The sequence below is a fragment of the Littorina saxatilis genome, linkage group LG5 (genome assembly GCF_037325665.1).
Source record: "Littorina saxatilis isolate snail1 linkage group LG5, US_GU_Lsax_2.0, whole genome shotgun sequence".
In the NCBI taxonomy this organism is placed as follows: domain Eukaryota; kingdom Metazoa; phylum Mollusca; class Gastropoda; order Littorinimorpha; family Littorinidae; genus Littorina; species Littorina saxatilis.
The window spans coordinates 58,922,775-58,946,774 of NC_090249.1; the positions used below are offsets into that span (position 1 = coordinate 58,922,775).

At 43.5% G+C, this 24,000-nt stretch overlaps 1 protein-coding gene across 1 annotated transcript in view; it reads left to right on the forward strand.

Moving 5' to 3' along the window:
- LOC138967563 (trafficking protein particle complex subunit 13-like) overlaps positions 1-24,000 on the forward strand; it is a gene marked incomplete in the record, with an annotated part of 259,297 nt that overhangs the window by 216,538 nt on the left and 18,759 nt on the right.

A 24,000-nucleotide genomic window follows, 5' to 3' on the forward strand; every position in this document is an offset into this window, starting at 1 on the left:
TCACCGCACCGCTTGACTTGAATGCACCGCTAAAATGAACATATAGTCGGTATCGAAAGTACTAAATCAGAAATCTACAATCCCTTAATCGTGAGTCGTGATGAAAGGTGTGCATATTCTTTCGCCAAATGTTGAGAAAACAAAGAGAAAAAAGGGCATAACGCTGATTAATACATTTAAACTCGGGTTTTTAGTGCATACTCATTCATACACGAGTTATTTGTGCCTGTGTTTCTCTGCGTGTGCATGTCTGTCTGTCTGTCTGTCTGGCAGCTACCAGTGTGTGTGTGAGTGTGTGTGTGTGTGTGTGTGTGTGTGTGTGTGTGTGTGTGTGTGTGTGTGTATGTGTATGTGCATGTGTGTGTGTGTGCGCGTGCGTGTGTATGTGCGTGTGTGTGTAGGTGCATGTATAACTAGTTGATACGTGATCATGCGCATGTCACGTGCATACAATAGTTTCTCACGCACCACCTCTCGTCCATAGTATCCCAAGGTGCTTTTTTTTCGTGTTTTTTTCGGGGGGGGGGGGGGGGTGTCGTCTTTTTTTTTAAGCGGCTGGAGACACACGTCTATCACCTTGATAAGCGTGTGATTAACCATTAAAAACGTGCACGCATGAGCAAGTGATTTGTCACGCTTCACTGCACGCCAGTAATTAGGTTATGATGCTCATCAACCTATACTTGCAGCCACGTCATTATCATCCGATGCCAGAACGCCCCACCCAAATATGCATGAAGATAAAAACAATGCTACCTGGCAGCACGGTTTATACTGGCTTCACATACCGTGTGCTGGAAAGGGGAGGCAGCTAGTTCTTAACTAGCATCACATTAGTAACACGATAAACTGATACTTAAAAAGAAATCTGGAAGACCTGCCAACGTTGCAAAATGAACGTTTTGTGTCTGAAATGAAGAGAATTGGCTTGCTATAAAAATCACACATACCCCGCCCCTTCCCCCCCCCCCCCCCCAGCACGGCCAATCACCCCACAAACACATGTGTTCTCGTTTGGGGTTGTGTATTATTTTGCTTGGTTTTGAAACTTAAAACGATTATTTTGCTTCATCTTCTTGCTGGGGTCGAAGGTGGGGAGGGGTGAGGGTTGGGTGGAGGAGAGTTTGATGATAATAATTAGTTTTAACGTCCTCTTAGAACCATTTGGCCTATCTTGGGACAGGTAGAGTTAATATGCTTTATGGGGGGACAAGACACTGGACAAACATGCAAACAGAGAACACATATGATCGTGTTATATATCTGGAGGTCTGTTGTTGCGATATTTCGAAATGGGGATGGAAGTAATGATTGTGTACGCAGAATGTGGTTGGACTGGAGCGGTTTTGTAGGCTTATTTGCTTTTTATGTATGTAGGATATGTTTATATGTGTGGCTGAATAAGTTATAAAAAAAAATAAAAAAAATAAAAAATCTCAATTAATTTTTAGCCAAAGGAAAATATTGAAGCAACTTGCTAAAAAATATATCAGAATGGGAAACTTAAGTTCAGGTAGGAGGGCAGTATGTGCTTAAGCCTTGTTTGATCAATTGAGTATAGCTATGCTTTGTGTTTTAGACGCTTTAGTTGTTGGGCGTGGGAGGGGAGGGGGGGGGTAAGGGGTCGGTGGGAGAGAGGATTGAGGGGGAGGAGAGTTTGTGTGAACGAGAGAGAGAGAGAGAGAGAGAGAGAGAGAGAGAGAGAGAGAGAGAGAGAGAGAGAGAGAGAGAGAGAGAGAGAGACAGAGAGAGACAAAGAGAGGGAGAGACAGGGAGGGCGACAGAGAGAGAGAGAGGGAGAGAGAGGGAGAGAGAGGGAGAGAGAGAGAGAGAGAGAGAAAGAGAGAGAGAGAGAGAGAGAGAGAGAGAGAGGGAGAGAGAGAGAGAGAAAGAGAGAGAGAGAGAGAGAGAGAGAGAGAGAGAGAGAGAGAGAGAGAGAGAGAGAGAGAGAGAGAGACACACACACACACAGATAGATATTCTTCAATTTTTCATATGGCATCAGCAGGGGCGGAGCAGTTAAGACAGAGGGGGGTGGGGGGGGGTGGGGGGTGTTACAACCTGGGGTCCAGGGGGTAGACCCCTTGTGGGGTACATGGGAAGGCCCCGTTGGGGGGTCTGGGTGGCTTTGCCCCCCAGAAACTGAAGAATTGTAGCTATTCTATTAACAATTTATGGCTTATCCTTGATTTTAAACATGATCAACTGGTGTCAGCAGCCACTCATTATTTCTTTTAAAGTTAGTATTATTTTTTTATTATTTTTTTTTACAGCTGGGGGGGTGGGGGGGGGTTCCGGAACCCCTGTAACCCCCCCCCCCCCCAATCCGCCCCTGATCAGGCATCCATCCTGTTTAAATCCTTGTTATTAACTTTGTCTCCTTAGACGACCGGATTACCATTCCAAAGGAAACAACAAAAACAACGACTGGGTGGCCGAGTGGTAACGTGGACTGGGTGGCCGAGTGGTAACGCACTTGCGCTCGGAAGCGAGAGGTTGCGAGTTCGACCCTGGGTCAGGGCGTTAGCAATTTTCTCCCCCCTTTCCTAACCTAGGTGGTGGGTTCAAGTGCTAGTCTTTCGGATGAGACGAAAAACCGCGGTCCCTTCGTGTACACTACATTGGGGTGTGCACGTTAAAGATCCCACGATTGACAAAAGGGTCTTTCCTGGCAAAATTGTATAGGCATAGATAAAAAATGTCCACCAAAATACCCGTGTGACTTGGAGTAATAGGCCGTGAAAAGTAGGATATGCGCCGAAATGGCTGCGATCTGCTGGTCGATGTGAATGCGTGATGTATTGTGTAAAAAATTCCATCTCACACGGCATCAATAGATCCCTGCGCCTTGAGTCCGAGTCTGGAGATACGCGCGCGATATAAGACTTCATATAACAATAACAACTGATTACCGCCAATACATTTTCAGCATCTCAAGTTCAGGAAGTGACGTAATTCTACCGACTTCCGCTACAAAAAAAAGAACGCCTCGTGTGGCGTCACTTACACGCTGAGGTGAAAATGAATGAAGTTCTTTCACGTCAGCGACAATTACGTCAGCTGTGACACCTAACACACTAGCAGCCAGCACACTCGCTGCAAGTACTCTGTTTCCCCATACCCCTGTAACTGTTGAAATGCCGCCAATTGTACGTCTTTGTTAACACACCTACACATCGTCTCAATTCCCTTCCCCCTACAACCTCTTTATATATACATTACACGCCCTTCTCGGAAGAAATGCAAAACAACATTGAATATGTTAGTGTCAAACTTAAACAAAAAATTGTTTTAGTACTCCCGCAAGAGTTGACATGCTGCCAAAAGTGTACATACATCCCTCCAATAATACTATCTTCCTCCCTGTAATCTCTTTGCGGTATCCATTACACGCCCTTGGAAGAAATGCAAGACAGCATGTAACTGATTTTTTAAAAAACAAGGTAATCCCTGTGCATTTGGCTTGAATCTCCCGTCAATGAAAGAGGTCAAGGTGTGATTTGTTAATCGATTTTGTCAACTGATTGGTTGATTATTTGGTCGATTTCTTGATTGACTGACATTTTTATTGACTATGATTCGTATGAAAGGACGAAGCCGCTGATTTATTGAATAATTGATTGTTTGTTGTTGTTGGTTTGTTGTTTTTGCTTGATATGCCACCAAAGCTATTGTAAACTGAACACGTCTGAACGAATAAGATAATACTGCACACAAGAGGGATTAACGCTTCTGTTAAGCAAAAAAACCAAAAAAAACAAATCCATCAAACCATAGACCTCCTCACGCCGGACCTTCAGAACATAACGTGTTCCACATGCATGATCACCATAGAAACCAGATCAACTCCAGAGTGAGAGAGATGAGGGGTAAAAATGGCGAGGAGAAGTTTATGCAAAGGGTGTGCATTTTCCAAACTCCGACATATGGCCCTGATCAGCTCAGTGCATTAACCAAAACCTTGGCACGGGGACGATGAAAGGTCAACTGCAATTGTTCGCAGGTAAACTGAAGCCAGCCTGTTGTACTGGGCAGGAAGATACAGGTTTGTACACAGGTAAGTCAGGCAAAAACAAAAAGTGCCCCGGTTGAAAGGTACAAGAACGGAAGATCTGGCTCAGGTAAATATTGGGTTACATCAATAAAGTAGAGACAAAAAGTTTCGTATTAAAACATGGGTAATTTTCCACCTTTAGTTTTGTATTAGGGATTAGTTTTGCATTAGGGATTAGTATTGTAATGGGGATTAGTAATTTTGTATTAAGTAGTAGTGTAGTAGTTTTGTATTAAGTAGTAGTGTAGTAGTTTTGTATCAGGGACCTTGTTAGAGTTTATTTTCTTCAAAAGGAGTTTATTTTCTTTGGCAAATTTGCAGAAATGACCACAATAGTCTCGATAATTTTTCGAAAGTTTACGGAAGAAATGTATACAAGTCCCAGCCTTAAAGGCACATAAGCCTCCCGTAAACCATCACATATATTGTCAGGCTTTTACACACAGTACAAACACCCTTCCATTTGAACGCTCACCAAACCGGAACATCCTAGGTGCCCTACGTAAAGAGCGAGCAATTTTCAAAGAATTAATTTTGCGGATTGTGTCAGAGACAATCGGACCGTGGTGCGTTTTGGCGCTAGACCTAACTTTTAAAATCTAAATAATAAATTGACAGCTTGTTACACAAACATTCTTAAATCATAAAATAATTCTTTTTTCATCAAGACAAGATCAGTACAATTCGAAGTTTTGAAATTAAAAAAAAAAAAGCCCGGAAGCAGGGTCACGCAAGGTCGTGGTTCTCGTAGCAGTCAAAAGCCATCGCTAGAGTTCTTGTGAACCACAGCCGTTTGTTTTGTGCATAGTCAGAGGTACTTAATAACGTGCTATTGCAGATAAGCTCACAGCGAGTCGCATTCAAATTACTAACTGACGACTACATTGTGAAAAAGGGAAACTTGGTCACACGGGTTCACGATGGCTCAGGGGTAAGATAAACCACGCAAAAATAAATTCTTTGAAAATTGCTCGCTCTTTACGGAGGGCACCTAGGATGTTCTCAAGCGGTGAGTGTTTAAATCAAAGGGTGTTTGTACTGTGTGTAAAAGCCTGACAGTATCTGTGATGGTTTACGGGAGGCTTACTGTGCTTTTAACAAAGTATGAAAACGACGAAACAAACCAAGATGTCTTTTCTTGACCCTCTCTTTCAAAGTGAAACCTATGCACCTGACGTTCAAAGCCAAACACACTTCGTAAACACGTCACAATGAAAACAATGACGTCCCTTAAAAAGGTTTGTCGATTCTGGATAAGTATGTGGTCTTCCCAGGAAAGGACAAAGAGTTTGAAAAATTATGTTTGTTTTGGTGACTTAGTCATATCGGCGGTGGACATTTCTTGAAAGGTCATCGACACGCAGGCTGTGCATGTGCCGGTATTGTGTATTGTCGATCGAATCAGCCTATAATACTAAAATCAAATAAAAACAATAATAATAATCAGGATATTTATATGGCACAAATCTTAAAACAGTTCTAAGCGTCTCACAAAAACATACATCAATCAATTATTCTGTACACAATTGCAAATCAAATAATAATAAACATCGAAATATACTAAAACACTTTACAAAATTCTAACCATTGCAAATCAGGAGCATTCTTTCTTTATTTGGTGTTTAACGTCGTTTTCAACCACGAAGGTTATATCGCGACGGGGAAAGGGGGGAGATGGGACAGAGCCACTTGTCAATTGTTTCTTGTTCACAAAAGCACTAATCAAAAATTTGCTCCAGGGGCTTGCAACGTAGTACAATGTATTACCTTACTGGGAGAATGCAAGTTTCCAGTACAAAGGACTTAACATTTCTTACATACTGCTTGACTAAAATCTTTACAAAAATTGACTATATTCTATACAAGAAACACTTAACAAGGGTAAAAAGAGAAACAGAATCCGTTAGTCGCCTCTTTCGACATGCTGGGGAGCATCGGGTAAATTCTTCCCCCTAACCCGCGGGGGGTAACAACCGAAGCAAAGTCCAAGATGGGGTAAGTAAGTAAAAAACCTACCCGGGAAAACAAACAACTGACAGGTAGAGAATTCTTGCGTCTGAGCCAACAGGAACTAAATTCTCGCGGCTTCAAGATCCTGGCACCGAAACTGGAAGCGACACTGAAATGTCGTGATGGTTTTGGGCAGCATAGATGTGCTGCTACATGAGGTCAGCCGACTGCCTTCCCCTGGCTTCGTAAAAACTAAACATGCTGTGTGTTTCCAAGCTGTTTAGCCCATTGAAAAACGTAGGCAGATCTAATGTGGTGAACATGCATGGTGACTTACATGACAACGAATGCAACTTTAAATGGAAGGAATGCAGCTGGGGGAAGGGAGGCAGGGTGTCAGTTCGACCTTTTTCTGTAGTGACAATCCAATAATTAAGTCAAAGTAAACGTTTTACATCTGCACTATATTACGTTTCTCCAACTTCCTCCAACACTTTTTTTTGCTTGGTGGGAAAATTGAAAACACTAAAATATTGTTATTGTTGTTGATGATGTATTTTTCTGAAGGAAAAAAGTTAATAAAAAAAAGGTTACAATTTATATTTTGCACCAAAAATAATGAAACTATATTCTTGAGATGCTCACATGTTTGCAGCATGAGGTCCGGAGAGCCAGAAACGGCACTTTGTTCCAATTTGACTCCCTACGACTTCGCGTCAACATTTTCCGCCGAGTTATTTTCTCGGGCGAAAAAACAACATTTCTTTGGCATTTTCATTTTTGGCAGCTGGCGTGAGCATCATAACATAATACGCACGCATACAGCAGGGTCGTACCGCTAGAAACGAAACAAAGCATTTCGGCACTCGCTGAAACAGTTACACACTTTAGGAACAGAAAGAGAGAAATTTCACTCTCTCTACACTCTCTCTCTCTCTCACCTCACTCTCTCTCTCTCCTCTCTTTCTCTGTTTACGCCCCCCCCACCCCCTCTCTCCCCTATTTGTATCTCTCAAAGACCTGTCCACCTCCCTCAATCTGTTATTAAAAAAAAAGAAAAAAAGATTCAAAGTCTACCATCACTCTCCCTCTTTCGATATCGTACAATCATGAACCCCCTCCCCCAACATATCCCACCCCTTTCACTATTTCTTTGTCTTGTAACTGTGTTGGGTGTCTAACAATCATGCATTTATTAAGTTTCTTCTTCTATCCGTAGTCTGTCCGTCCCCATGTTGAACGGAGTCTCCCTTACAAGCTAATGAAGAACTCGATTATTGTAACAAAACTAGAAACAAAAAGGAAGTTTTAGTTTCAGTCTGTCTGACAAAAGAAATACAACTGCACCCCCCCCCCTCCCCCCTTATCCTCCCCTCAAACACCTCCGTACCCACGTGACTTTTATTCTACCTTACCCCCGAAAAATGTTTATCCTGATGAAAACATTCCTCGCTTGCCGACAAAAAGATGCTTTCTATTACGCGTGTGGCATTCTGTCCTTTTCACGTTTCCACCCCAAAGCATGCAACTCGAGTTGAGAGGGGTAGGGGGAGAATTTTGATCAGTTGCAAGCTTTATTTATCTTTCTTTCTGCTCCCCTCAGTGGCGGGTCTGAATTGAGATGTTTGGGTATCCAAAGCTCTGCACTGAGACTGAGACTGGCAAGACCTTTAAGCTGTGAAGTCTGTGTGTAGCGGATCGTACGGGTTTCTTGGCGATAGGCACTTGAAGATGGGGACATTTTTGGTGTACAAAAATTCTGACACGGACCAAAACTTGGAATTAAATAAAAGGAACAAAATGAAGTAATGGAAAAAAGAAAAGTGTGTGTAGGTGCGCGCGCGCACACACACACACACACACACGCGCGCGAGCGCACGTACAAATATGCGCAGGTGCGCACGCAAGAGCACATGCACGCATGTGGGCGCACCAGCACATACACGCATGTGGGCGCACCAGCACATACGCGTGCGCACACACACACACAAGCAAGCACGAACGCAAGAACACACACACACACACACACACACACACACACACACACACACAGACACAGGCACACGCACGCACACACACACAACACACAAAACACACAAAACACACCACCCTTTCATTTTAATCAACTTATCACGACGACGACGACGACTTGAGATCATTATACGGAAAAGAAGAAAGCTCTGCAGTGACAACGAAATGAATGAAATGTACGGGTTGCAAGTGCCAGGGGCATTTCCATGGTTTCTTGCAAGGATCACTTTCCTATGCCAGTGTATCGACAAAGAATGTATCAGCACTGCTGAAATGACTTCAAGCACGCTTTTAGTTGATCATGGAGTAGCAGACAAAATCTCGACATAAGAAAATTATTTGTACCAAAATGAAGAGTAGATAAATTACGATAAAGCAACGCTTTTAGATTGTGTAAGAAGCGGCAGGAAATCCCAATGAAGAGAATGACTGATGGGGTCACAAGGTCAAGGATTTATAAATAGGTCATGTCAAGGTACCAACGCAGGCACAATTAATGGACAAACGAATAAACAGACAGGCGAAGGAGGCGGACGAACAGACAGACAGACAGACAGACAGACAGACAGACAGACAGGCGGAAAAAGAAATCTTGAGTACACATGCATTCTTTTTCACACTGTTTAGCAAATCTCTCGAATTATATATATAAAAAATAAAAAATAAATGAAATGGCAGGGCGGATCGATGCAGGATGCTGTATTAAATTCGACTTACCAAACTGCAATTACCGCAGTTTAGAAAGAAAACAAACAACCGTTTAATCGAATAAAAAAAAATCGTCAATAAAACACCAAGACAAACAAATCAAACCACAAACAAGGGAGGTAAACGGAGACGCTGGTGTCACAGGCAAAATATTTGAGAGAAATGGTGGATTCGACTTTCGCCTCTCCCAGGGAAATCACTCTCATTTTCCAGGCGAAATTGGGCAAGGTTTTGGTAATTTTATATGTTGACTGCAGCAATAGAGCCGGCGCCCTCCGCATTCAAAGACGTAGACAGGAAAAGAAACTGCCCTCTAACTAGCCCCATAAATTGCCTCCCAGTCCTAAAAATTGAGATTTGTCGTCGATTCGGAATGTAAATCATCTCTAATGAAGGTCTGGCCGGGAGTTTTATAGTCGCGGGATATTTTTGAAAACGGCCTCGCCGCGCTTGACAAACGGTCGCCCCTGTTTCATCTCTGGAACTCTGCTGGTCCTGGTGGTATGGTGATGCGCCTCCCCACCCTCTTTTTCTTTCTCTTTGCCTGTCCGCCCCTAGCTGTGTCTGTGTGTGTGTGTCTATGTATGACATAATGTGTGCGTGTGTGTGTGTGTGTGTGTGTGTGTGTGTGTGTGTGTGTGTATGTATGACTGTATGTGTGTTGTGTGTGTGTGTGTGTGTGTGTGTGTGTGTGTGTCTCTCTCTCTCTCTCTCTCTCTCTCTCTCTCTCTCTCTCTCCCCCCCCCCCCCCTGTCTGTGTGGCCGTCTGTCTGCCTGACTGTCTCTGTCTGTTTGTCTGTCTGTCTCTCCCTCTCTCTCCCTCCCCCTCTCTCCCCTTTAACTTCAACTCCTCTGTTATCATGGGTAAAATGATGGTCATGGTGGTATTGCTGGTGGTGGTGATGATAAAATACGATGTTGTGGGTGCGGGATGGGGATGGGGGTGGAAAATAGTGGTGATGGTGGAATATGATTGATTGTGGGCATTGATTGAGTTGTAAGTTATCTCTCTGCGCGGTATTCTTTTCCCTCTCCCTTCGACCGATGATGATACGAGTGAGGTCATTTTAGTGAAAGTCTGAAACTATCTCTTTTTTGCATCCTTGGAGTTTGGTTTATGATCCGCCATTAGGAGGGACTGGTATGCCTGGGGCAGGACAAAGGGCAAGGGTGGATGTTTGCAGGAGGTAAGGGGGGAGGGGCATGGGAGTTGGGGGGGGATTAGGGGGTGGGGGGGTGGGAGGGCGTAAGGAGGGTGTTTAGAGGATGGATTATCGTTGTGGAAATAGAATTATGACGCAGTCCGACAAACGTAACTCATCTCAAACCTCAATTACTAGAAGAGAATGGACATTTGACAATCAGGAATCTTAAAAAATGGGGAAATATGCAAACGATATCCAACTCACCCATCCCTATTGCCCCCACCTCAACCCCCACCCTCCTCATTATCTTTTGTTGTTGTTTCTTAACGGAGTAAAAAGAAACAAGAAGAGGGAATGCAGAACGCATCAAACAAGACAGCAAAGCCAAGCTTTCAAACAAAAAGAGCATGGACGACAAGGAAGATTATCTCACCCGAAAACAAACACACAAACGACAGAATCAAAGTTAAACGCCACAGCAAAAACCCCAAACAGGAAAATCACAGAAAATTTGGACAGAGAAAAAACAACACCGACAGCAAACACGTAACACACACATAAACTCAAAAAATAAAAAAATAAAAATAAAAAAAACAACAACAACCTTCCAATTGAAGAATCAAAGACACAAAATGGCCAACTCAATGCCACGAAGAAGTAAAACAAAAAAACTCAACCGAGTGCCCCCAAAACAATGTCAAGGGTGCCACAAAAACAGCAGATCAACATTTGATGGCGGACTCGCCCGCCCTGGAGCGGGGAGTCAGTTTACTTTCAAAATTGATGCATTTTCAAATAAACTGCCAGGTTTTGCATGCGAATGACCGACAATAAAGCCGTTTATGTAGCCCCAGCCGCCAAGCGAGGCCTGACGGCATCTTCTCAATTTACATAGATGCTGTCAATTTGAGGGGTTTTAATGATACCGTCTATTGGGGCCGATGTTCAATTTGATGGGGTTCGGACTCCCTCTCCCCCTTCTCAAGTTCGAAGACGGAAGAGGGGGGGAGGGGGGGGTATGGAAACTAAGAAGGATGCAAATGCCCACAATGATATTTTTCACTGTCATGGCAAAGTGGCGTAAACCTGACAGTAATGCCCTCTGTCAAATTCAACTTTGGCTGTTTAACTTTCTCAAAGACGGTGGTGGAACACGAGATGAGGGTGTGGGGTGAAGGAAACGGAGAGGGCTGGGGTGGGGGGTGGGCTAGAGGAATGGAGAAATACAGAAATAAAATCATCAATGTCTCCGAGCGGCACTTTTGACTGGGAAAATTCAGCAATAAAAAGCCTGATGACTTCCTTAAAAGAGAGACGGTCCGCTGCTTTTCCCCCGAGATTTTTTTCATGCGTGCTATCGCTGAGCTAAAGAAATGAGAAGTCTAATTAAGCGAGGACGTTTATTTCAAAGATTAGGACGTTTTCCTGATTTGCTACTCTTCCTATTTGGCAAGATAACATTTTGTTACAGAACGGCAACCAATGAACAATGTAGACCTTTCCTATACATTTCATTTTTAACATTGGACTATCATGCATTTTTGGCACAGTACAAATTTGTTTGTTTGTTTGTTAGCTTAACGCCCAGCCGACCACGAAGGGCCATATCAGGGCGGTGCTGCTCTGACATATAACGTGTGCCACACACAAGACAAAAGTCGGAGCACAGGCTTCATGTCTCACCCAGTCACATTATTCTGACACCGGACCAACCAGTCCTAGCACTAACCCCATAATGCCAGACGCCAGGCGGAGCAGCCACTAGATTGCCAATTTTAAAGTCTTAGGTATGACCCGGCCGGGGTTCGAACCCACGACCTCCCGATCACGGGGCAGACGCCTTACCACTAGGCCAACCGTGCCGGTAGAGTAGAAATGTAGAGAAACTTCAGTTATAGTGCTGCAAATGACAAACACAAGGTCTTTAAACGGAGGGTCTTAAAATCGGGTTAATCTTTAGAGGTTATGAACAGAAAGTCTGAGAAAACAAGGTCTTAAAAAGGAGGGAGTCTTAAAAAGGAGGTTCCACTGTATTAAATCGCATGCCATAACTCATCAAAACACAATCATGGTAATTGCTACGTGAAATCAACAAGAATGTCCTTCATCGAAGCTTTCAAAACTGTACACTCTCTTTTAGTATGTAAAGAAACTGCATACAGACAATACTTAGTATTTTTAAGTCAGTTTTGAAGCACGAAACTCGAAAGTGTAATAAAAAAAACTCATGAAGATTGGATAATCATGCTCAAAAACAAAACAAACAGTTTGCAAATATAAAGAAAGAGTAGAAGAAGAAGACCTTAACAGCGCGGAGCAGTTCGGCTGAAACCAAATCCGTTCAAATGAGACGCTCCAAGGGACCCATTAAAACTGTGCGCATCAAACGTGCTACTTTAAGTCGAGTTCAATCAAAGTAACTCACACCCTCCGCGCTATCAAGGCCCCATTTCACACTGCGGACATTACCCAAAGTTTAGTACCCTCTGAGCCAACGCGAAACCCGTGCAGTGATAGTCTTCACAAAAAAAAAAAGGAAGAAAAAAAAAGTGACAAATACTATCTTTCTCTTTACCGCTGTTATCGTAGTGTAAACACAGAGGGCGCTCTGCTCCGAGATTGACACGTAACAATAATTACACATTATCTCTTGCAGTCCCCCCCCCCCCCCCTTCCCCCCACTCCCAGTTACACCCCTGTACTCCATCTCTTTCCCTCCAAACACACACACACCCTCCCACCTCCCCTTTTTTCTCCAGGCCTCTCCTTATCAGGGGCTGCAATCATTGCGTGCTATATGGGGCAAAAACTGAACCCTATATTTTAATGAGGGCGATAAATTCTAACTGTAGCGAGGGTAATGGTATCATAACACGGCGAGTTAATTCATCACGGGGCCTGGAAAACCCTTCGTTTGACAAGCCTGGGTGCTTTTAAAAAAGAGCGGGGGAGGGGGGAGAGAGAGAGGGAGTGAGAGAGAGAAAGGGAGAGAGGGGGGAGAGAGAAAGAGAGAGAAAGAGAGAAAAAGAGAAAAAGAGAGAGAGAGAGAGAGAAAGAGAGAGAGAAAGAGAGAGATAGAGAGAGAGAGAGAGAGAGAGAGAGAGGGAGAGGAGGGAGAGGGAGAGGGGGGAGAGAGAAAGAGAGAGAGAGAGAAAGAGAGAGAGAGAAAGAGAAAGAGAGAGAGAGGGAGAGAGAGAAAGAGAGACAGAGAGAGAGAGACAGAGAGAGAGGGAGAGAGGGGGGAGAGAGAAAGAGAGAGAAATAGAGAGAGAGAGGGAGAGGGGGGAGAGAGAAAGAAAAAGAGAGAGAGAAAGAGAGGGAGAGAGGGGGGAGAGAGAAAGAGAGAGAGAGAGAGGGAGAGAGGGGGGAGAGAGACAGAGAGAGAGAGAGCGAGAGAAAGAGAGAGAGAGAGAGGGAGAGAGGGGGGAGAGAGAAAGAGAGAAAGAGAGAGAGAGAGAGAAAGAGGGAAAGAGAAAAAGAGAGAAAGAGAGAGAGAAGGGGGAGAGAGACAGAGAGAGAGAGAGAGAGAGAAAGAGAAAGAGAGAGAGAGAGAGAGAGAGAGAGAGAGAGAGAGAGAGAGAGAGAGAGAGAGAGAGAGAGAAAGAGAGAGAGATCTCGCATTTCAATTGAAGGGGAAGTTCTAATGAAGCCATCCTAGCTCGTCTCTTTATTTCTGGGTGGAAGTTTTGTGTTTTGTGGGGAGATAGAAATCAGGGAGGGGAGAGGGAGTGGAGTCACGGGGGGCGTGAAAGCAAGGGTAGCCCTTCATTGGGGGATATAAGGATTTCTGCCTGTTTGTTCCTCTGCTAGCTCATTGGGTTTTTACAGCTCAATTCCACCACCCCTCCATTGTCACGGGCTTTTTAAGGCAGACTCGGGTAAAAACAAAATGCAGAGCTGAGATTATGGTGTGCTAAAGCAGCCGTCAAGCGTTGCGGTCTTTGTCATCTTCTGGCTTCTGGGATGGCTTATCAGCATCGTTACGTGCACACTACAAAGGCATATGCACTGTCGCGCAAAGCACGTGCGCGTGCAAACAAACACATGCGCGCCTGCACGCACGCACGCACGCACGCGTGCGACGCACGCACGCACGCACGCACGCACGCACGCACGCACGCACGCACGCACGCACACGAGCACGTACACAAAAATTCGCACGCACGCATTCACACACACATTCACACACAAAAATACGCACGCCATGCATTCACACACACACACACGCGCACGCATGCAGGCGCGCACACACACAAACACACACACACACACACGCGCGCGCGCGCAAATTTACACACGCACGCATCATGCACACACACACACACACACAAACACACACACGATTCACACTCGCATGTATCATGCAGGCACACACACACACACACACACACACACACACACACACACACACACACACACACGCACACCTCCCCTCCCCCTTATCCTCCAATTTCTTTTCCTTCAGACGGACACACATACTTTCCCTCTCTCTCTTCCAATTCCACCCATACCCCCTCTTATTCCAAATCTCCACCCCCTCCCCCACACCCCCCCCCCCCCCAATCCTCCGACCAGCATCACATTGCGATAGATTTGCGGGATAAAAGGGTGTATCAGTGATTGGGCCGATCGTGTTGCCAGGCCAGCTGCTCTTTAAATGTCAAGGAAAAATTACAGGACCCACAAAACGCAAAGCCCTTCAGGCCGTGAAAAGGCAAGAAAACAAACAACCCTCCACCCCTATAAAACTCCCCCCCCCCTCTCCCCTCCCAACCCCACCCCGGCATTTCAAACAACCATCTTTCCTAAAAGTGCAAGTCAGATAATACAAGACCCCATCCTCTTCCCTCTCATAAAATATCAAAGGCAAAGGCTATGCAACGTATTCTGAAGCAGTGTTCCAAAGTTGTCCAAATACAAATGCGATAATTCTGAATCTTTCAAAACTGTTCACGGCGTTGCAAGTTGAGCACCAAACAAATTAAGATTTTTTGTTCTTTAAAGGAAAAGAACACCAAGGCTCTCTCCTTTCCCTCAAATAAAGCTTGAGTATATATTAAAATATCTTAAATTGATATCTTCAAAGAGCAAAAGCTCTGCATTATAAACTGTTGAACGATTGCACCGTGTCACACTGTCTCCAATAACTGGAAGCTAATAAATCAACATCCTGTGAACACCAGTTTTCAAAGCCTGTCAGCAAGATTGAAACACTCAAAGTTTTCGACCAGTCATGAAATATCAAAATTGCACCTGGACAGTACTTCAAAGATGCACGTTCAAAACAAGCAACCCAACCAAACCAAACCAAACCAAACCCAACCAAACCAAACCAAACCAAACCAAACCAAACGCAATGAATCGAAATTATGCAAATAATTTCATAACTTCTTCTTCTTCTGCGTTCCCGAGTTTCATAATAACACTGGTATTACGTCACAAACGCAAAACAATAAATAAAATATAAAAATAAAAAATAAAGGCAATAGTACATACGACCTTTACAACTTCTCCCAAAGGACAAAAGCCGTGAAATACTAGCGCAAAATCATTCATACCATGAATAAAGGCTAGATCAAAATCTAGGCAATAAAACTCAAAGCCCTTCAGAACGACTGAAGCACTTGAAAACGTCTGCGAAAAGTCGTAACAAATCCAACTGTGTCTAGAAACGCTAACCGTTGGAGTTCTTCAAAAGAACTCGGTTTCGTCTTCCAAAACATACAGAAAATATATAATCAAAACGCGTCTGTTAAGTTCGCAGCCCTTGAAAAGTTTTGAAACTACGGGCAAAGGGTTTATGAGCAAGGTGTTATTAAATTGTGGAGAAGCCAATAAAACGCAGAGAACAATAAAAAGTCTGGGGCACTGCCGGTGCGAATTTATATTCGGGAAAAAGTGTGTCATAAACTACAGGAAAAACAAGCTCGTAAAAAGTTCAGAAAGAGAACATCAGAAGATATCATACAAGAAAATTGTTTTTGTAAGGTTATTATTCTTTCCCTCTTTTTATTCTTCCAATAAGTTTTTTCTTTCATTTCACAGCCTTTCCGCGAATTCTTTTCTTTAGCGACTTGACATTATAAAAGACAACTGAGTCATGAAATATCTTGAGAGATAAGCGCGTGTAAAGTTTGGAATGAGTGCATTGGAAGAAATTGTAAATTAAAGTGTTTCGCAGCTTTTCATTTTTCTTTTCCATTTATCTTCCAGAATCTCATCATCAAAACCATCACTTCTTCTTTTACTGCTCTCTCTCTCTCTCTCTCTCTCTCTCTCTCTCTCTCTCTCTCTCTCTCTCTCTCTCTCTCCTCTCCTCTCCTCTCCTCTCCTCTCCTCTCCTCTCCTCTCCTCTCCTCTCCTCTCCTCTCCTCTCCTCTCCTCTCCCCTCCCCTCCTCTCCTCTCCCTCTCTGATTTCTCAAATGCGATATGTTCCAGCAAATTTTCTTCACTCCGCATACAGGAGCAGTTGCTCGTACTGTCACTGACCCGCAGACACAAAGGGTCGCACAGATACACATACATAGGGGAACATAAAGAGAACAAGAAGGGCAAAGCCCATACGACTCACATGCTTGACCTTGACATGGTCAAATAACTAAACCTAGCAATGACATCATACACTAAGAACTGCTTTACACATTTTTCCTACCAAAATACATGTGACCTTGACCCAAGGTCAAGGTCATCCAAGGTCATGCAACACAAAGCTGTTAATACAAGACATAGGAAGTACAATGGTGCTTATTGGCTCTTTCTACCATGAGATATGGTCACTTTTAGTGGTTCACTACCTTATTTTGGTCACATTTCATAAGGGTCAAAGTGACCTTGACCTTGATCATATGTGACCAAATGTGTCTCATGATGAAAGCATAACATGTGCCCCACATAATTTTTAAGTTTGAAACAGTTATCTTCCATAGTTCAGGGTCAAGGTCACTTCAAAATATGTATACAATCCAACTTTGAAGAGCTCCTGTGACCTTGACCTTGAAGCAAGGTAAACCAAACTGGTATCAAAAGATGGGGCTTACTTTGCCCTATATATCATATATAGGTGAGGTATTGAATCTCAAAAACTTCAGAGAAAATGGGAAAAATGTAAAAAATAGCTGTTTTTTAGGCAACATTTATGGCCCCTGCGACCTTGAACTTGAAGCAAGGTCAAGATGCTATGTATGTTTTTTGGGGCCTTGTCATCATACACCATCTTGCCAAATTTGGTACTGATAGACTGAATAGTGTCCAAGAAATATCCAACGTTAAAGTTTTCCGGACGGACGTCCGGACGGACGGACGGACGGACGACTCGGGTGAGTACATAGACTCACTTTTGCTTCGCATGTGAGTCAAAAATGCTGTGCACGTGAAACTCAAGAATATTCAGAGAGCAACGCAGTCATGGTGTTACCAAAAACCCATCTAGGCGCAATGACACCACAACCAGAACAGACAAAAGTATCATCATCATCATCATAATCATCATCATCATCATCATCGTCGTCATCATCATCGTCGTTGACGTCATCATCATCATCATCATCATCATCGTCGTCGTCATCATCATCGTCGTTGACGTCATCATCATCATCATCATCACCAGCATCATCATCATATGCAGCATCAACGTACGAATCAAAGGTAAAATAAATAAAAACAAAACAAACTGAAATAGAAGCCAACTTGAAAACTACGCGCCAAATAGATTCAATTGAACACCTAAACTTAAAGCATAAGCACTGGCCTGACTTTGAAATGCGTGCTTGTGATTTTAATCTGTGCATGTGGCACTTACCTTTTTTTTCTTTGTTCATGCTCGTTACTAAAGCACTAACCAAATAAATCATCCAGCTAATCAAAGACTCAAATCATTAATTACCTTTCTCTTCGTCCGTGCCTTCGTCCTCGTCTGTGCCGGACGACGAAATGGCAGCCGGGTCATCACCTGCAAAGCAACAGTACAGAAACCTGATACAGTGTTTCTTCAGCGTTTTATGGCATAGTCAACCACAATGGGTTATCTCGAGGCGTCCTGGTGTGAAAACTACAAAGACAGATATACAGACAGACAGACAGACAGAATGACTGACGGACTGACTGACAGACAGATAGAAAGGCGCGCAAGTGCTAGTTTAGTGTCCCTCTAGTGGATGCCGCTCTGGTGGTGTGCCATGCATGCTAGTGAACTCATGTTACTAGCTGTCGTGCTAGTGAAGGTCGTGCTAGTGGGTGTCGCGCTAGTGGGTGTCGCGCTAGTGGGTGTCGCTCTAGTGGGTGTCGAGCTAGTGGATGTCGCTCTGGTGGAGTGTCATGCTAGTTATGTCAAGTTACTGGCTGTCCTGCAAGTGGATGTCGCGCTACTAAGTGTCACACTAGTAAACTCTTGTGACTGGCTGTCGTGCTAGTGGATGTCGCGCTACTAAGTGTCACACTAGTAAACTCATGTGACTGGCTGTCGTGCTAGTGGATGTCGCGCTACTAAGTGTCACACTAGTAAACTCATGTGACTGGCTGTCGTGCTAGTGGATGTCGCGCTACTCAGTGTCACACTAGTAAACTCATGTGACTGGCTGTCGTGCTAGTGGATGTCGCGCTACTAAGTGTCACACTAGTAAACTCATGTGACTGGCAGTCGTGCTAGTGGATGTCGCGCTACTAAGTGTCACACTAGTAAACTCATGTGACTGGCAGTCGTGCTAGTGGATGTCGCGCTACTAAGTGTCACACAAGTAAACTCATGTGACTGGCTGTCGTGCTAGTGGATGTCGCGCTACTAAGTGTCACACTTGTAAACTCATGTGACTGGCAGTCGTGCTAGTGGATGTCGCGCTACTAAGTGTCACACTTGTAAACTCATGTGACTGGCTGTCGTGCTAGTGGATGTCGCGCTACTAAGTGTCACACTAGTAAACTCATGTGACTGGCTGTCGTGATAGTGGATGTCGCTCTAGTGGAGTGTCGCTATCGTAAACTCGTGTTACTGGCTTACGTGCAGGGACATTCGGGTCGCTTCCTCCGTGTGGAAAGCTAGAAGCAACACGAGTCGCGGTACCCAGGTGTGCGTGTAATCAGCCACCTGCCACTGTGGTGACCTGGGGGTGGGACATGGATACCGTATCTGTGTCTGCACATAAAGCTGACCCGTGTCCGTTCCGGCCTGGATTCGAACCCGTGACCCTAGGATCACAAGTGCTCTCTACCAATAAGTTACCCGGCTACCATGATGGTTTAGACGAGAGAGAAGGAATCTTTAACGACATGCAAACAGAATGCAAACAATAGCAGAGAAAGGGCGCAGACCATTTCTAGCCACAACATCCTCAGGCGACTTTGCAGCAGAAGACGAGAACTGTCTGGGCCTTGGCATTCACCTTTCAAGACTGAGAAAAGGACGGGGCGGCATGACCAGAAGGGACACAATTCAAGAACAAAACAACATAAACTCGGTCAGCATCGATGACAAATAAAAAAAAATCAAATAAAAAACACACAAAAAACAACCCGAAATAATAAACAAGACCACGAAACGATGACAAGAATATCTTGAAGAAAAACAACAACAGAACAAGTGGTCATATATCAAACTGAGTTATATTCCGGTTGTGTTTTAATCTTTTTCACATTTTTTTTTTAATTACAGTTTTTACATTTAGTCAAGTTTTGACTAAATGTTTTAACATAGAGGGGGGAATCGAGACGAGGGTCGTGGTGTATGTGTGTCTGTCTGTCTGTCTGTCTGTCTGTCTGTGTGTGTGTGTGTGTAGAGCGATTCAGACTAAACTACTGGACCGATCTTTATGAAATTTGACATGAGAGTTCCTGGGTATGATATCCTCAGACGTTTTTTTTCATTTTTTTTATAAATGTCTTTGATGACGTCATACCCGGCTTTTCGTGAAAGTTGAGGCGGCACTGTCACGCTCTCATTTTTCAACCAAATTGGTTGAAATTTTGGTCAAGTAATCTCCGACGAAGCCCGGACTTCGGTATTGCATTTCAGCTTGGTTGCTTAAAAATTAATTAATGACTTTGGTCATTAAAAATCTGAAAATTGTAAAAAAAAAAATTTTTTTATAAAACGATCCAAATTTACGTTCATCTTATTCTCCATCATTTTCTGATTCCAAAAACATATAAATATGTTATATTTGGATTAAAAACAAGCTCTGAAAATTAAAAATATAAAAATTATGATCAAAATTAAATTTTCGAAATCAATTTAAAAACACTTTCATCTTATTCCTTGTCGGTTCCTGATTCCAAAAACATATAGATATGATATGTTTGGATTGAAAACACGCTCAGAAAGTTAAAACGAAGAGAGGTAAAGAAAAGCGTGCTATCCTTCTCGGCGCAACTACTACCCCGCTCTTCTTGTCAATTTCACTGCCTTTGCCATGAGCGGTGGACTGACGATGCTACGAGTATACGGTCTTGCTGCGTTGCATTGCGTTCAGTTTCATTCTGTGAGTTCGACAGCTACTTGACTAAATGTTGTTTTTTCGCCTTACGCGACTTGTTTTGTTATTTGTTTTGTATTGTTTGCTAGCCTCACAGACAAAATAGGTGATCCAGATCTGACCTTCTATATCTATATACGGCTTGTATGTGTCTGTGTGTCTGTCTGTCTGTCTGTCTGTGTGTTCACGATTCACGGCCAAAGTTCTCGATGGATCTGCTTCAAATTTGGTGGGCATATTCAGGTAGACCCCGGACACAATCGTGGAAAATTTTGAACACGTGCGTGCTCTCAGCGCGCAGCGCTGAACCGATTTTGGTTTTTCTGTACATCCATTCCCAGTAACTCTTCCTTATCTTCTCCAGTGTTTTGCGCGTTTATCTCCCTTCCTTCGTACGGTGCGCCGGCAAAGCCGGCGTACACCCGGCAAAGCCGGGTATTCGGCTCTACTTCTTCCCGGCGAAGCCGTACCCGGCGAAGCGGGTATTCATCTAGTCGATAAATATAGGTTACACACTCCGAGTTCTAAATATCGTGCATATTTTCCCTAGGGTCGATTTTCAGGTATTACCGAGCCTCTGGCGAGGTAATACCTGGAAATCTACCCGAGGGAAAATATGCACGATATTTAGGACGAGGTGTGTAAGCTTTTTATCCCATTACTCCGACGTTTTCATTAAAAAACACCACTTTTTGACACAAACTCTGCGAGTGCCTGTTTTCTGCTGGCCAAACCTTCAGCGACCGCAAATCGTGTCATCAAATTCATGTGCAAAAAGAGAAATGAGTCCCCTTTTGTCCTTTCGGTAAACGCGCCATAAAACGTCTGCTTTTGTATTTAGTCAACAATACTGCTTAAGAAAACGAATTACAGAGATTGCGCAGTTCAATGCATTCGAAACTGTGCAGTTACCGGCCGGTTTCAGTCGGTGACCCAAGTCGGTTGTCAGAGGCATTACGCCAAAAAGACTGCGAGTGTGTGATTTTACAAGCGATGAGGATGATTGCTGAATTTGTGCTTATTCGAGCTGTTGTGCTTCAGTGTTCAAATTTGGATTACTTACTTCTTCAATCGTCATTTAGGTGAGCCTTACTTTGATGCCTGGTTTTTAGTCTTAGGCCAGTAAGTTATCTGTACTGTACTGCGGTAAGCTTAGTTTTGTTCTGCTGGTCTATTCAATGTAGGTCAAAACTTGTAAATCTATCTGCCTGCATGACCTGAACCTACACACCGTTGTTTACTTTAACATTGAAAAATAACACACGCAAGATCCGACCTTCTTCGCAACCTTTTATTTTAACCGTATCTCAACTTTGTAAGTGGCAATTTCCATGTTGCTGATCAAGCTTAGCCTGTATTTCTGTAGACAGATCTGCAGCAGACGACAGATGGGACAGCCTGTTCTGTTGAACCAGATTTAGCAACCAATGCTCTAAAAGCGATAGCAAATGAACAAAACTGTAAGCATATTGTTTTAGTTTAATTCTTATTTCGTCGCTCAGGATTTTGCATCAGGATTGTGTTGTCGGGATTGATCTAAGCGGTTGCCGATGAAGAGTACTAGAGTTGTGCGCCTTGAATCACTGTCTGTCTCTATCGCTCTCTCTCTCTTCTACCGCTTCGGCCAACTCATAATCTTCACTCAGCGCTTTTCACCCCAGCAGATTATGTGTATTCTTTGTTGTTTTCTTTATTTCTTCAATGTTAAAATGTATGTAGATCGTTAGCTAAACGTGAGTTCGACTTTTATACCGCAGAATATTTCAATCGTTTTGCTAAAGAAAGTAGTGTCCGAGTTAACGATAAATATGCCGATGACCTCTATAAATTATTCAATTGTAGTACTTGAGATCAAAGACAATGACCAATGACAGGTGAGATCGAGACTCGGTTGTGATGGATAATCCATATGGTTGTGATGGATAATCCAGAATAATCACCTCCTCAGCTAACAGAGACAAAGAGGCAGGTCATGGGATAAAATGTGATAGTTCCCGACATTCATTCCTTTTACTAAGGAATCTTATGCTACTCTTACACTGTGCCGAATTTCCCTTGCGAATAGAATTTTCCAATGCCTTGCGAGCACTACAAATACCGAACGATAATAACGAATGGCTTGCAAATACTTACGAGTACGTTGCGAAAAAGTGAAGAATATGCCTTCCTTGCGAATATTAGGAGCATGTTGTTAATATTCGCAACAAGAGACGAATGGTGGCGAATGGTTAAGAACATTAACGAATGTCTTGCGACCATGTCCCGATCATTACGCATATTTGGCGAATTCAATTCGCAAGGAAAATTCGGCACAGTGTAAGAGCAGTAGTACGAACAATGCGAATTGCATAATCGCTTTATTCGTAAAATGTTTGCAAGCACTCGCAACACTCGCAAGGCCACTCGCAACGTTCGTAATACATCCGCAAGACATTCGTATATGGATGTGTATGCATTCGCAATAATCGGTAAGGCTTCGAATTTTCAATATTTTTTCCTGTCCATTCGTGTCTTTTTTGTGTGTGCCGAATACATGTTCATATTCGCAAGGATATTCGGCACAGTGTAAGACAGACATTAAGGAGAGAGTTTATTGTACAAAAAGACTGTCTCAATAAACACGGCACCACCAATGTGAATCTACAGAACAATCAGTTTCATCTTTCCTGTTTTTCGATTCTTCAAAATTGTGCTTATGCATTTTGTTCACAGCCGTTAATGAATCGCTCTAAATTAGCAATGGGTCTGCCGATATGGGTCTTGAATCCGCGGTAACAAGCATGCACTATAACGTGTCTTAAAAACAAGTTGGCATGATTTGTTGTTGTTGTTGTTTGGGTGGATAGGAGGGAGGTACTTTTTTAATCTCCGAAAAACTTAAAGAATAAAATAAAATAACGTTAACGCGATCGGAGACTACTGGGGCACAATTTATAGCGTTGTGTTGCTTGTGTCTGCCGAGCAAGCTTCTGGACAATTGATCAGATACATTTATTTTCTGAAGTATAAGTGTATGTCTGTCTGTCCACTTAATAGGCCGTTGGGTTGAAGATCAGTGAGCGTAACGTTTTGTTTTGTCAATATCAAAAAACAAGAAAGGTAGGTTGTTGGAACGGTTTTTTTCTGTATTTTTTTATTCTGAATTTTGGAACGTTGGCAGTCTCTTTGTTTTTGATTTTGTTTTGTCGTAATTAATCGTTCTGATAATATACCTGTTGCTTAAGCTGCTTTCTGTTATCCCCCCCTCCTCCCACCATAAGTGTTGTACAAAGTTAATCAATTAGGATGTTACCTGCCAGGATCCTCCTCATCCGTTTCCTGGACATGACCTCCAGGTGCTCCATGCACCGCTTCCTTAGCTCGTCCATCGGCATGTCCTGAAACAACGACAACCACTGTTCTTATCCTGTCTTCCACTGTAATCAACCCCCACTGGTAATCTCATAGTGATGCCGAAACATGACAGGGCAGAAAAGATGACCCCTCCACACCCCTCCACCCCCACCCCCCCCCCCCCCAACCATCCGCTAGACCCCTTCCCCCCTCCACACACACGCACGCGCGCACACGAACACACACATACACACACACACACACACACACACACACACACAAACACACACACACACACACAAACACACACACATA